Consider the following 15,815-nt stretch of genomic DNA (forward strand, 5'->3'; position numbering starts at 1 on the left):
AAAACCCGCCCCAAACATTGACCTTTCAGATCCACCTTTCGGGCTCTGCGTGATCGCCCCATAATCCAGACCGACCTTGGAAATAAATGGTATTGTGAGAGCAAACAGCCTCAGATGCCACTGCACGGTAATCTCACGGAACGGAAACAGGCTTTCTTCATGATTATTCCATTCGTTTCTCCATGTCTGAGGGATGGTTAGCAGGTTTATATTCCCAATCCACCTCCTAACATTCCAATTTCCACTGGAAAGACCTCAAGCCATTCTGACATGCTTTAAATCCTCCGCCACCAAGCCTCTTTGTAGAATACTGACTTTACCGCCCATATACTGTAAGGTTGACTTCTTTGGGCATAAGTGTTCATGTCTTTAATGGCCCCCGCAGCCTCATCAACCCTCAAACCTGAATGAAACCTTGTTTCACAAACAGAATCCTCAACTATGTTGCTTTCTGCATAGAAGTATATCCCTTAAACCTTCTATGTGATGAGCGCTGGTCACTTATAGACTGTTTGCCTTTTTACGTCATTGGTTCTATGGAATCCACACTTCTGTGGCCTTCACCTTCTATTTCGAAACCATCCTTGCTTCTTCGTATGGATCCAGGACTCTCAGATATGCCTGGACTCAATTCAATTCCAAAACTTTATTCAAACACGAATTGTATCCACAGAAGTACAACAAACAAATGATGGACGGAATGCTGACAATGCAGACATTCTCCCCCAGTCAAGAGATCTGGGTTAAATCCATCGTTCTTTTGCCCACTACGCCACCCCAGTTCAGACATGGCCATATGCAAATCAGTCTTGACCCTGTGCCTCATGGGAACAGTCCAACCCGAACTGCCAAGCCATGTCTTCCCTGGACCGGAAACAAGCATCCTAGGACCGGTTTCTGGCTATCAGCCGTCATCAGCCAGGATAGCTTGACTCCAGTGGCACAGTGAGCACCACAGAAGTACAATACAGTGCGAAAAGTACATATAATAGAAATAAAATAATTTAAAACACAGTGCATAAAAACAAACGGACACTTAAAAGCACCTGCCTGAACTCACTTTGTAGAGTAAAAAATGCAGCGCATTCCCGTGCCTAAAAGACTCGGCCTGTACGTCTCTCCCGCTGTTTCACTCGAGCAGCCCCGCGGTGAATGCAGCCTGTGAGCCGCGATGAGAGGACAGATTCACCCGCATCGGTGCCCCGGTGCACTGAAGGGGTTCTGTCCTCGTCCAACAGGGCCGCATTGTTTGCGAGATAAGAAGATTAGCAGGTTACTCAAGAGGGCATTTAAAGTTTCATTTTAGCTGCTGACGACCGGGTGCCCAATACAGAGACTTATGTCGGTACCTCTACATTTTAATTTAATTTCCATGCTTAAACAAACGTTGTTGCTGTTATGTAAAATAAAAACAAAGAAAGGAATTGTCTGTGAATGTTTGAGAACCCAAACGTTGGTCGCTTTCTGTTTTCCTCGGATCTTTGTGCCGCAGAACAGTGTACCTTTGGCCTTTGACTCTTTTACTCGAGATGCGTAGTGCATGTTAGGTGTTTTCCATTCCGCATCCCGGAGCGGAGGAATGTTAGTCTAGTGCCTGGACCGGTGGCACACATCGCCGGGCTTGTTAATTGATCTAAGTGAAATATTTTCAGACATGAAATATTTTCAGACGTTGCTGCCTAATTCTTGCCGTAGTTGCGAGACACGATGAGGAGTGACAGCTGTGTAATTGTGCATGACCGTGAAGCACAGGCGGATGTGGCCGTGGTGGTGGGGGGTGGGATGGGGGGAGAGGGTAATGCTGCGGCCCCTTGCCTGCAGCCACCTCCAGAAATGGCGCCAGTCACCCTTGGAAGACATCTGTCTGTCTGATTATGCAATGTGCATACGCGTTTTTACTTTACCCTTGTGTTTCCAACCCTGCCCACAAAACGCCAAGCTGCCGAGTCTGTGTTTTAATGGAGTCCATCTTTAATAATGTTGACAAAGCTGGCCTTCAGATGCAAGCGTATGTTTGGTAAGGTCAGGGAATGAAATCCGCTTTTTTTTTTTTTATCTTAGAAAGACTTTCTGATCCCAAAATAAATATAATGTGCGCATGTGATGCAAATTATGAAAAATTTAATGACACATAGTTGTAATCTTTCCTCCTCTTTTCCCCCACCTTCCTCCCTTCGTACGTTCCCCTTTTCCCCCCTCCCTCCTTGGATCGTTCCGCTGGAGTTTGCCTTAGAATGTTGGCACTCCTCTGGCAGTTAAGGAGAGTGAATGACAGAATAAAGACGTTTGTACTCACATCTGCCTCAGAGTACTTCTTTTCAACACACATGAAAATAGCATATCACACCGATAATCTATTTTAGCTAGGAGTAAGTCTAAGCGGACACTATTGTGACTTTTTATTGTTTTCCTGAATAAAATTGTTATTGTACTGTAGGTATGCTTATAAAGCACTATGTTCGCCTGTTGATGCTAGGCAAGTGTACAAAGTCTACAATAGGTGTAAATCCATAAGAGGGATAATCCTGTGTGTGAGTGTATATATAATACAATATTAAATTTAGATATTCAAGCTTATCATCCAGGTAACCTAACTGGTCACTGCGCTTTGAAAAGCATTATATTTCACATATCTTTATTTACTGCTTTGTGTTTATATAATGCCGCTTGGCCACTTACAAGTTTTCGTCAAAGAAGGTTCCAAGTGACAAAATAATAAAATAGCAGTGTAACTGTCAATATTCAGGATCCTCAAAAGGTTGTAAGGTACCAGAGCATTCCGAGCCATCGGTTTTCTGTATAGTTCCGTCTCTAGGCCTCTGCCCGATGGCAAGATGAGTATGTCTCGGAAGGGTAGACTAGTTTTACTGTATTCCAAAGTGAACCTGAGAATATTGTTCTGGTTATTCAGCCACTGATGAAAGATGTGTCGGCTTCTCCATGCAAGATGACTAAAATATCATCAATATATCGTTTCCACATAATTATGTGGGACCTGAAGGGATTGTTCGGTGACAGCACCTCTCCGTCTTCAAAGGAATGCGTATACAGGTTAGCCAGGCTCGGTGCAAACGTGCTAACTATCGATGTACCTGATATTTGGAGGTACAAGGTGTCCTCAAAGTGAAAAAAGTTTTCTTTCATCGCTATGCGTGCACAGTCCATTATACATTGGACTGGGGTAATGGTATTCAGGTCTCTCTCTTGCAATAGGGTCTCGATGATATTTGATTTTCGACAAATGTTGTACCATAAACAGCAGGCAGTGCGAGCCTCTGTTGGCTTGCTAATCTGGTTAAAAATGGAGATGTTTGCCAAAATTAAATTAATTTCAACTGATTGTAAAGACATACTGGGCATAGTTACTTCCACAGGTAGTTCACGTGAGTTTAGGCATATTTGCCATTATAAACCTCGATATACGCTCCCTCCCTGGTAATTCACCCTTTCTGATATTATTTGCCGACTTTTTGATATGATTGACCAGCTGCATTATAACTCTCCCAATATAATCACAGGTAATTGTATCACACGGTTGGGCTGCGGACTTTACTCTTAGCCCTGACTGATGAGGGATATGAATTCCATGGGATGTCCTCCACTGTCGCCAATTCAGGCCACAGGCAAACAAAGGTTGTTGACCGTATAATTTCACATGGGCTGAGTGGATTGAATGGTTGCATTGCTACTATTTTTTCCCCCTGTCCTACTTTTAAAAGAGGCTTGTATGCAAGGTACATCAATTACATCTTTTTTAGATATCAAACTTTGGCCTCATATGGTCAACATGGAGGTGGTCCCTAGAATGAACAGTGACCATGAAGCGCTCTGTGCTCAAATTTAAGCTGGACCCTTTATGAATACACGCTCTATGTGTAACATTCCTTCAAGCTTGGCCACTATTACGAACAACAGAAGGAATGTTAAATGGGGTTCGATCTCAGAAAATGCCCTAAACCTGGCCCAAACCTAACAATCGCTTGTATGTATGTATGTATAGATGTATGTATAGATATACTTGTATAGCGCAATGACTGTCACCCAAAGGGCATCCTGGCGCTTAGACTGATGGAGAAAGAAGCCTGCATGAAAAGAAACGATCCACTGTATAAGAAAAAATTACGCCGCTCTTGGAAAAAGGTGAGTTTTCAGGGCTTTTTTGAAGGAGGGGAAATCGCCCGTACTCCTCAGTGCAAACGGCTGAGAGTTCCACAGCCTTGCTGCTGTGAATCGAAAGGACCTGCCTCCCAAACGAGTCCTTAAGATTTTTGGAACTACAACCAGACATGCCGTGGCGGAGCGGAGAGACCTACGCGGGACATACCACGAGAACATTTTCTGTAAGGGAAAAGGGCCTTGTTCATGAAGAGCTTTAAACACCAAGCAGAGGGCTTTAAATTCAATCCGCTGAGGGACAGGTAACCAATGGAGGTCCCTGAGCGCAGTAGTGGAGGAGTCCGCGCGCTGGCGTGACAGAGCCAGTTTAGCCGCCAGATTCTGCACGCGTTGAAGTTTACCCACCAGGGTCACCGGGGCTCCCAGAAGTAGTGCGTTACAGTAGTCAAGTCTACTTAGGATGGTACTCCGCACTACCTCTGGTCTTGCCTGCGCTGGGAGAAAAGGCAAGATTTTCCTTAACGTGCGAAGCAAGGCCATGCATGTGGCCACTGTTTTATTAACAGAAACATCCAGTTGAAGGTTGGAGCCAAAATAGACTCCCAAGTTCCGCACACAATTCGTTGGTAAACTGGTGCCCTGGAAGGATGAAGGCCAGAAGTTCGATGGAAAAGGCCTCAGGGTGCTGCCAGATGGGCAGTATAGGACCTCAGTTTTAGAGCTATTAAATTGCAGAGAGTTGTGGCACAGCCAGTCTGCCGTAGAGGTCATGCAGCGATGGAAGGTCTCTTGTGACACCGCCTCCTTACCCTCAAACGAGAAGATAAGTTGGGTGTCATCCGCATAGTTAGTAACTGCAATGCCGAAAGATTTTATCAGCTTAATCAGGGGGCGAAGGTAAAGATTAAAAAGGATAGGGCTAATGGCTGACCCTTGAGGCACACCCTGACCAACGCTTCTGATGGCTGATTTGAACGGAGGAAGGGCCACTACCTGGTGTCTATTATCCAAATAAGACGTCAGCCAGTCCAGGGCCAAGCCAGTCACCCCCACTTCCTCCAGCCTCCTGAGTAAGATCACATGGCTGACCGTATCGAACGCGGCCGACATATCTAGCAGCACTAAAAAGGCTGCCCGACCTTGGTCGGCACGCGTCCTGAGGTCATCGAGCACGGTCACTAATGCTGACTCTGTCCCATGGGCTGGTCTAAATCCAAATTGAGCCACATCCAGACAGGCATTACTCTCCAGAAAGCAGGAAAGATGTTTTGTGGCCCATTTCTCCAAGATTTTGATTGGAAAAGGGAGAAGGGAAATGGGCCTATAATTGGCAGGGCAGGAAGGATCCAAGGTTTCCTTTTTGAGGAGAGGAGACACCACTGCCAACTTCCAGCAATCCGGTACTCGCGCAGACCTGAGGGATTGGCAGCAGGTCGCGAATAATGGCAAGAAGAGTTCTGTCCGGAATAGCTTCCAAAATTTATGAGGAAGTGGATCAAGGGGAGAGCCAGAAGAGACGCTGGCGGCCAGAGCACTAAATTCCTCAAAGCATGGTACCGGGAAACAATTAAGGCGTGCTGAGCCAGCATCACCCTCCCTATCCGATGTCAAGGTAGAGGTGAGCAAAGGCTGAGTGCCAGAGCTTGATGAAGTAACAAGATTGCTTAGGATGGTGGCAATCTTCTGCTCAAAAGCCTGTGCCAATGAGTCGCATAAAAATTGAGATGCAGGGACAACATTAGCGACACAGGTAGGGTGTGAGAGATCTTTAACAATTTTGAACAGCGCCTGGGATTTATTTGCTGCCGACAATAGGGAATCCTCTAGGAATTTAGCTTTGGCACGTCTGATCTGTGCTTTATAAGTTGCCAAAGTTCGCTTATAGCAAGCTCTGTCTGAATCCCGGTACTGTTTCCTCCAAGCACGCTCCGTCCTCTTGCACTGGAGTTTAGATTGGAGCAGTTCCTCTGAGAACCAAGGCATTGCACGAGTGGGTCTATCTCTGATTTTGCGAAAAGGAGCTAGTGAATCTAATGAAGCCACAATTTGCTGGCTAAGCATCTCATAGCTAGCTTCCACGTTGTCTCCTAACGAGAAGCCCGACGGCAGCAAGGCCGGCAGGGGGGACTGCTTCACAAGCTTGGACCACTGTCTACCCACCCTGGTAGTGCCTAGGCTACCTTTCTTCATGGAGTCGGCGGAAAGAGAAAGGGTAAAGTGGACCGATGCGTGATCTGTCCAGCATTGGGGTAGGATTTTCCGAAGAGCTACATTCTCTGTATCCGCAAAAATCATATCTAAGGTATGACCTTTTGAGTGAGTTGGCAGGGTAACTAGCTGTTTCAGCTGTACATTACTACAGGCCTGCTCCAAATCTTTGAAAGCAGAATCCATTGGACCATCTGGCCATAGGTTGAAGTCTCCCAATACCAAGAGTCTGTTATGGGAGTTGGATAGGTCATAGATCAGGTCGATGAGCTCTGTTACCTCTGATAAGGAGCCAGCCGGGGGTCTATAGCACAGCAATCCAGAATATAAAGCTCCTCCTGGACTGTTTAGGGAAAAACCCAGTAGTTCATGCCCCGAGATGGCCTTGACGTCAATCTGAGAGAGACATAAAGTGTCTCTAAAGATAATGCCAACTCCACCTCCCCTGGCTCCCACCCGGGGTTTGTGTTTGATTTTATATCCTGAAGGACAGGCTAGGCCCAGATCCACTGAGCTATCAGCTCTGGTCCATGTCTCAGTCATAAAGAGTATGTCAATATGTTCTGACTCAATGAGAAGCACAATTTCCTCATGGTGTTTGCACAGTGATCTGACATTTAGTAGGCCACATGACAATGTTTCTGGGCATCTACTAATGTTGTGTAGCCCAGGTGAGGGTAAAGTCGTAGCGCTGGGTTGTAAACTTAGGAGTTCCTCACGGGAATAGCTTACCACACCCATGGGCACAGGGGCAGCGGTTTCCGCGTCCGTCGCGTTCCGTGCGCGAACGGGCGCAAACGGGCTTACCTCTGGCGCACCTCCGGCGCGACGCTGCGCGCGTACGCTGCGCGCGACCATAATGGCCGTTAAGTAACGTGTGGTGGGCGGTGCTCGTATCAACTAGAGCGCAGCCCCGGAACGTCTTGGGCGTCTCAGCCCTACTCCCAAAATGGCGATCGGGATCGAGATCGCGAAGGGGAGCAAACGAAGCAAACACCCAAATGGTGAGTGGTGTAATTAATTTTTAAATGCAGGCAATGCGGTCAGTGGGGTGAGCAGGCAGAGGGATTAAATGACAATTCAAAAAAGACAGTTTAAAATACACTTTACACACATTAATTCTAGCAGCATCAGTAATTTTAAAAGCACAGCGTAGCGTTCGCGCAGCGGTCAGTCTATTGACCGCCTGCAGACCAACTGGCCCCTAAATACCGTTTGCCGGGCGGTGCTCGTATCAACTAGAGCGCAGCCCCGGAACGTCTTGGGCGTCTCAGCCCTACTCCCAAAATGGCGATCGGGATCGAGATCGCGAAGGGGAGCAAACGAAGCAAACACCCAAATGGTGAGTGGTGTAATTAATTTTTAAATGCAGGCAATGCGGTCAGTGGGGTGAGCAGGCAGAGGGATTAAATGACAATTCAAAAAAGACAGTTTAAAATACACTTTACACACATTAATTCTAGCAGCATCAGTAATTTTAAAAGCACAGCGTAGCGTTCGCGCAGCGGTCAGTCTATTGACCGCCTGCAGACCAACTGGCCCCTAAATACCGTTTGCCGGGCGGTGCTCGTATCAACTAGAGCGCAGCCCCGGAACGTCTTGGGCGTCTCAGCCCTACTCCCAAAATGGCGATCGGGATCGAGATCGCGAAGGGGAGCAAACGAAGCAAACACCCAAATGGTGAGTGGTGTAATTAATTTTTAAATGCAGGCAATGCGGTCAGTGGGGTGAGCAGGCAGAGGGATTAAATGACAATTCAAAAAAGACAGTTTAAAATACACTTTACACACACTTGTGGAAATTCTGGGCCCATACGAGCCAACTGATAAAATATTTATCAACTTTGTAAGTCTTCACTGCAAAATTATGGACCAACTAAAACATTATTTCACTAATGAAGGGCGGAGGGGTCAACTGTCAGGTTATCGCCCTGGGTGGAATATTGGCGAATGTAGATCTGGCAAAGCAGTGAATTAGTAGCGGTCAAGAAAGGAGAATGCAAGGAGATAACTGACGTGAGAAGATGATCTAGGGCAATCATGGTCAAGTGTAGAAGCAGATGGGAGGCAGCACAGTGGGATGACCTTACAGAATCTCTTCAAAATAGGAAAACTAAGGTATTCTGGAAAATAATAGCCGATGGGAGCCGTACTATAGATAATCCCCTCTTGCGGTTCTAGAGCCAGAATTATTGGTCCCTCATTTCTCAGAGCTATGCATTCAGAGGGCTACTGACCCACTTTTTTGTGATGGTGATCACACAAAAGATTATACAGAGTCTAATGATGAAATTGAGGAGAGGGGCATTGTAGAATTTGATTTGGCAGAAACGGCTTAGGCATTACACCAAATGAAGAAGGAGAAAGCGCCCGGCCTGATGGTATCCATGGAGATTTGCATCTATCTCAACCTGCAATATGGCTCCCCTACTTAAACACCTTGAATAGCACCATTATGAAAGGGGAGGACATCCCACCCTCTTGGCAAAGAGTATCCATCATCCCCATCTGTAATAAGGGGAGGCGGTATACCCCCGCCAATTATAGACCAATTAGTTTGACCAATAATAGCCAGCACATTTTCTGCATACAGGTTCTGCTTAAACGTCTGTCATGGATAACAGATCAACATACTCTCTGACTGCCAAGCAGGATTTAGGAGCAAGGTCAGCACCATGACCATGTGTTCCGCTTTAAGATGATGTGTTGGAAATTTTATATGTGGGCTTCATGGATTTGAGGGCTGCCTGTGACCTGGTCCCTAGGGAAAATCTATGGAGGGTGCTACGAAATTACGGCATTACTGGTGACATTTTACAGAATCTTGAAATCCTGCATTCGGAGACCTTTGCTCAGGTCAGGTGTAATATGGGTGGGAATTTTACAACCAGAATACCGATAAACTATAGCATAAGACAGGGATGTGTACTCGCCCATTCACTATTTAGTGTATATATTAATGGCGTAGTTGAGTGGCTGGCAAATTGCAATGATGATGTGCCAAAATCTTCAGGTATCAGTACACCTGCCCTCGTGTTGCTGCTCTCCAGAACCCTGTTAGGTCTCCAGTCTCTCCTGGACTATTTTTCCTCTTTTTGTATATCTAGGGACCTCTTGATAAATCCTGCAAAATAAAAATTTATGGCACTGAATCCCCATTGTCCCTTTAGAGACAGCATGCTGGTGGAGGGGCACCCTTGGAACAAGTGATATTTTTATTACTATCTTGGCATCAGATTAGCTGCCAGTTTGTCTTGGGCTCCCCAGATAGAAACAAAGCCATATTACACCATAGAGCAGCAGTTGTAGTCAGGAAATACAAGGCCACTTTTAGCAGAACGGTCTCCCCAGTTCTCAAAGTCAATAGGGCCACTGTTTTGTCTGGGACTACCTATAGTCTTGTTTTATTCAGATAAATATTGGTTATTTTTCTAAACTTGTGTGATGTCTTTTTGTAGTGTGTGTTTTTGTACAAATGCTTTACACATAGCCTGACTGCTCGTGCCAAGCTACCAAGGGGTCGAGCAGGGGTTACCTTAGCTGTGTAATCCCCTTACCCTAACTAGAGTAAGGGACCCTACTTGGACAGGGTGCAAACCACTGACAACTAGAGACCCCATTTATAACAACTGAGAATTGATTTGTATGTAACAATGTTTTTACTTTTATGGTTTCTATAAGGCAAATAAAGTAAATATTGATTGATTTGTTTCCCTGCCTCAGGTTGATCATCAAGCGAAATCCCACATTTTTTGACAAATGGTTGTAGCTTCTATTCCTCCAAACCCCTCCTTTTCTCTTGTTGATCTGGTGGGTTATTCGGACAGATTATTTTTCAAACGTATGACTGAATAAATGACCATAGATGTTTTTGACACACTGAGCTCTTGGGAGTTAATCTTATTATTTTAAAAATGTGATTCAGTAATTGCAAATTTCATTGGCACGCTGTCAGTTTGGGCATGTCAACCTTACGCTGCGTCTGTCCTTCTACTTTACTTCTTACACGAATATTTATTTGCACTTCACTCAAAACGTCTTTAACAAATGTGTATTTCGGGCCCTGAAAAATAGTTGAAATTGTTGCTACACAATTACATTCACACCACCAGACATTCTAAAAGATGTTCTCATTGCAATCACTTACTGCAAGACTTTGTGGTGACAACGTTTAGTGCGTGATGTGCTAGTAACCTAACTTGGTCCGACTTGTGCACAACTTGAGGAAACGACTCAGTCTCTTTTACCTGGGAACTAAAATGGAAATGTACCTGTAATCGTCAAAAGTAAAAGGGTGAGGCCGTCAGTGCTTCAGTTTGAGTCACCATGTTATCTCTTATATACATTTGAATTGCAAATGTATACCAAAAACACTTTCTCCTTTAATTTTTAATGCAATATGAATCCAATATGGTATCCAAAATGTCTGATTCATATAAATGTATTGTACACATTTAATATGAATACAATTATGGTTAAGCATTGTATATTTTGCATGTTGAGAAAGAATCCATAGTAAGGTGCTAGAAATATTTTCAAAACTCTAATACTAGTTGAAGGGTTCTAGCAGAGTAATAAAATAAAAAAGTTTTCTCGAGTCCCTAGTATGTGCAAAGTGCAATCAGGTAAGTATTTTCAATAAAGATTTCTATTGTAAATCGTATGAGGCGTTCCATTTCTCAATATATGTGACTACATACAGAATCAGTGTCAAATAAAGCCACAATCTGTTTATTTCCTGCATCAGTAAATATTTGCCAGATAATTCATATGGTACTTTTCTGCTATTCTCATTGTAACATGTGATTTAAAGTATGCAAGTGAGTAGCAGATTGTGGGCTGATGGTGTTAATTATCCTTGTATCACAAAAGCCTACCTACCAATCTCTGCCTATCTACCTACCAATCTCTGCCTATCTACCTACCAATCTCTGCCTACCTACCAATCTCTGCCTTCCTACCAATCTCTGCCTATCTACCTACCAATCCCTGCCTACCTACCATTCCCTGCCTACCTACCAATCTCTGCCTTCCTACCAATCTCTGCCTACCTACCAATCCCTGCCTACCTACCAATCCCTGCCTACCTACCAATCTCTGCCTATCTACCTACCAATCTCTGCCTACCTACCGATCTCTGCCTTCCTACCAATCTCTGCCTATCTACCTACCAATCTCTGCCTACCTACCAATCTCTGCCTATCTACCTACCAATCTCTGCCTACCTACCAATCTCTGCCTACCTACCAATCTCTGCCTACCTACCAATCTCTGCCTTCCTACCAATCTGTGCCTATCTACCTACCAATCCCTGCCTACCTACCAATCCCTGCCTACCTACCAATCTCTGCCTATCTACCTACCAATCTCTGCCTACCTACCAATCTCTGCCTTCCTACCAATCTCTGCCTATCTACCTACCAATCTCTGCCTACCTACCAATCTCTGCCTACCTACCAATCTCTGCCTACCTACCAAGCTGCTCCAGAAGAACTCTAGTACAAGCCCTGGTAGTGTGCCGACTAGATTACGGCAATGCTCTACTGGCGGCAGTAAACGAGACGCTGGTAGCTAAACTACAGGTAGTCCAAAACATGTTAGCCAGGCATGTTCTTAATCTTCCACCTGGCACTCCGTCAGCCCCTTCGCTAAAGTCTCTACATTGGTTGACAATAAGAACAAGCATTTGCAATGCAATAGGTCTCTCATTCACGCGAGTTTGAGCTATTGGCATTGTAAATGACAATGCCTTTTATTTAAGTTTTGGGTTTTAAAACATAAATGAAGGACATTGTCATTGACAAAAATAATAGCTTAAACTCTTGCAAATGCGAGACCTATTGCATTGCAATAAAGGGCCTTCTCGACCTCTTGTTAGATTGTACATATCAGAGGAAGAGACCGGCCTGCGACGTTTTCAAAGTAGTGATAAATAGTGCAGTGAAGAAGATGTGTAATGTTGTAAATTACACAGACACAAAGTGTGAATTGTGATTACACTGTCGCGGTTCAAAAGGAAGAGCATGGTGGGCTATTTCCTACCCTCTCCGTGAATTGAGTGTGCAGTGTGGCATTGCGTAATGTCATTGCTATCTTTGGCCTAATAAAAACACTTCCGCTGTAGTAGAGCCCTGGCTTCACCTCCTGGTACAGGGCGGGCTGTGCTTTATGGCAGGCATGGAGGGAGGGAGGGAGGGAGGGATGGTCTCGGCTGCAGCTACAGCCTCGTACATTGCCCCTGCTATTACTAGTGAGGGAGAGACACTGCCGTGGTGGTATTGGTATTGGTGGTGGTGGTATTGGTGGTGCTGGTATTGATGGCGCTGGTATTGGTGATGCTGGTATTGGTGGTGGTGGTATTGGTGGTGGTATTGGTGGTGGTGGTAGCATTGGTGGTATTGGTGGCGGTATTGGTATTAGTGGCGGTATTGGTGGTGGTATTCGTGGTGGTGGTATTGGTGATGGTGGTATTGATGGTATTGGTAGTGGTATTCGTCGCGGTGGTGGGGGTATTGGTGGGGGTATTGGTGGTGGTGGTATTGGAGGAGGTGGTAGTACTGGTGGTATTGGCGGTGGTTGTACTGGTATTGGTATTTGACAAATCGTTGTAGCTTCTATTCCTCCAAACCCCTCCTTTTCTCTTGTCGATCTGGTGCGTTATGTGGACAGATTATTTTTCAAACGCATGACTGAATAAATGACCATAGTTTTTTTGACACACTGAGTTCCTGGGAGTTAATCTGATTATTCTAAAATGTGATTCAGTAATTGCAAATTTCATTGGCACGCTGTCAGTTTGGGCATGTCAACCTTCCGCTGCGTCTGTTTTTCCACTTTACTTCTTACACGAATATTTATTTGCACTTCACTCAAAATGTCTTTAACAAATGTGTATTTCGGGCCCTGAAAAATAGTTGAAATTGTTGCTACACAATTACATTCACACCACTAGACATTCTAAAAGATGTTCTCAGTGCAATCACTTACTGCAAGACTTTGTGGTGACAACGTTTAGTGCGTGATGTGCTAGTAACCTAACTTGGTCCGACTTGTGCACAACTTGAGGAAACGACTCAGTCTCTTTTACCTGGGAACTAAAATGGAAATGTACCTGTAATCGTCAAAAGTAAAAGGGTGAGGCCGTCAGTGCTTCAGTTTGAGTCACCATGTTATCTCTTATATACATTTGAATTGCAAATTTATATCAAAAACACTTTCTCCTTTAATTTTGAATGCAATATGAATCCAATATGGTATCCAAAATGTCTGATTCATATAAATGTATTGTATACATTTAATATGAATACAATTATAGTTAAGCATTGTATATTTTGCATGTTGAGAAAGAATCCATAGTAAGGTGCTAGAAATATTTTCAAAACTCTAATACTAGTTGAAGGGTTCTAGCAGTGTAACAAAATAAAAAAAGTTTTCTCGAGTCCCTAGTATGCGCAAAGTGCAATCAGGTAAGTATTTTCAATAAAGATTTCTATTGTAAATCGTATGAGGCGTTCCATTTCTCAATATATGTGACTACATACAGAATCAGTGTCAAATAAAGCCACAATCTGTTTATTTCCTGCATCAGTAAATATTTGCCAGATAATTCATATGGTACTTTTCTGCTATTCTCATTGTACCATGTGATTTAAAGTATGCAAGTGAGTAGCAGACTGTGGGCTGATGGTGTTAATTATCCTTGTATCACAAAAGCCTACCTACCAATCTCTGCCTATCTACCTACCAATCTCTGCCTATCTACCTACAAATCTCTGCCTACCTACCAATCTCTGCCTACCTACCAATCTCTGCCTTCCTACCAATCTCTGCCTATCTACCTACCAATCCCTGCCTACCTACCAATCTCTGCCTACCTACCAATCTCTGCCTTCCTACCAATCTGTGCCTATCTACCTACCAATCCCTGCCTACCTACCAATCCCTGCCTACCTACCAATCTCTGCCTATCTACCTACCAATCTCTGCCTACCTACCAATCTCTGCCTTCCTACCAATCTCTGCCTATCTACCTACCAATCTCTGCCTACCTACCAATCTCTGCCTACCTACCAAGCTGCTCCAGAAGAACTCTAGTACAAGCCCTGGTAGTGTGCCGACTAGATTACGGCAATGCTCTACTGGCGGCAGTAAACGAGACGCTGGTAGCTAAACTACAGGTAGTCCAAAACATGTCAGCCAGGCATGTTCTTAATCTTCCACCTGGCACTCCGCCAGCCCCTTCGCTAAAGTCTCTACATTGGTTGACAATAAGAACAAGCATTTGCAATGCAATAGGTCTCTCATTCATGCAAGTTTGAGCTATTGGCATTGTAAATGACAATGCCTTTTATTTATGTTTTGGGTTTTAAAACATAAATGAAGAACATTGTCATTTACAATAATAATAGCTTAAACTCTTGCAAATGCGAGACCTATTGCATTGCAATAAAGGGCCTTCTCGACCTCCTGTTAGATTGTACATATCAGAGGAAGAGACCGGCCTGCGACGTTTTCAAAGTAGTGATAAATAGTGCAGTGAAGAAGATGTGTAATGTTGTAAATTACACAGACACAAAGTGTGAATTGTGATTACACTGTCGCGGTTCAAAAGGAAGAGCATGGTGGGCTATTTCCTACCCTCTCCGTGAATTGAGTGTGCAGTGTGGCATTGCGTAATGTCATTGCTATCTTTGGCCTAATAAAAACACTTCCGCTGTAGTAGAGCCCTGGCTTCACCTCCTGGTACAGGGCGGGCTGTGCTTTATGGCAGGCATGGAGGGAGGGAGGGAGGGAGGGATGGTCTCGGCTGCAGCTACAGCCTCGTACATTGCCCCTGCTATTACTAGTGAGGGAGAGACACTGCCGTGGTGGTATTGGCATTGGTGGTGCTGGTATTGGTGGTGCTGGTATTGATGGCGCTGGTATTGGTGGTGCTGGTATTGGTGGTGCTGGTATTGATGGCGCTGGTATTGGTGGTGCTGGTATTGATGGCGCTGGTATTGGTGGTGCTGGTATTGGTGGTGCTGGTATTGATGGCGCTGGTATTGGTGGTGCTGGTATTGGTGGTGGTGGTATTGGTGGTGGTGGTAGCATTGGTGGTTTTGGTGGTATTGGTGGCGATATTGGTATTAGTGGTGGTATTGGTGGCGATATTGGTGGTGGTATTTGTGGTAGTGGTATTGGTGATGGTGGTATTGATGGTATTGGTGGTGGTATTGGTAGCGGTGGTGGTATTGGTGGTGGGGGTATTGGTGGGGGTATTGGTAGTGGTGGTATTGGTGGAGGTGGTAGTATTGGTGGTATTGGTGGTGGTGGTACTGGTATTGGTGGTGGTGGTATTGGTGGTGGTAGTATTGGTGGTGGTATTGGTGGCGATGGTATTGGTGGTGGTATTGGTGGTGGTGGGATTGGTGGTGGTGGTATTCGTTGTGGTGGTATTGGTGATTGTGGTATTGATGTTATTGGTGGTGATATTGGCAGTGGTGGTATTGG

This window comes from Triturus cristatus, chromosome 7, assembly GCF_964204655.1.
Source record: "Triturus cristatus chromosome 7, aTriCri1.1, whole genome shotgun sequence".
Classification (NCBI taxonomy): Eukaryota; Metazoa; Chordata; class Amphibia; order Caudata; family Salamandridae; genus Triturus; species Triturus cristatus.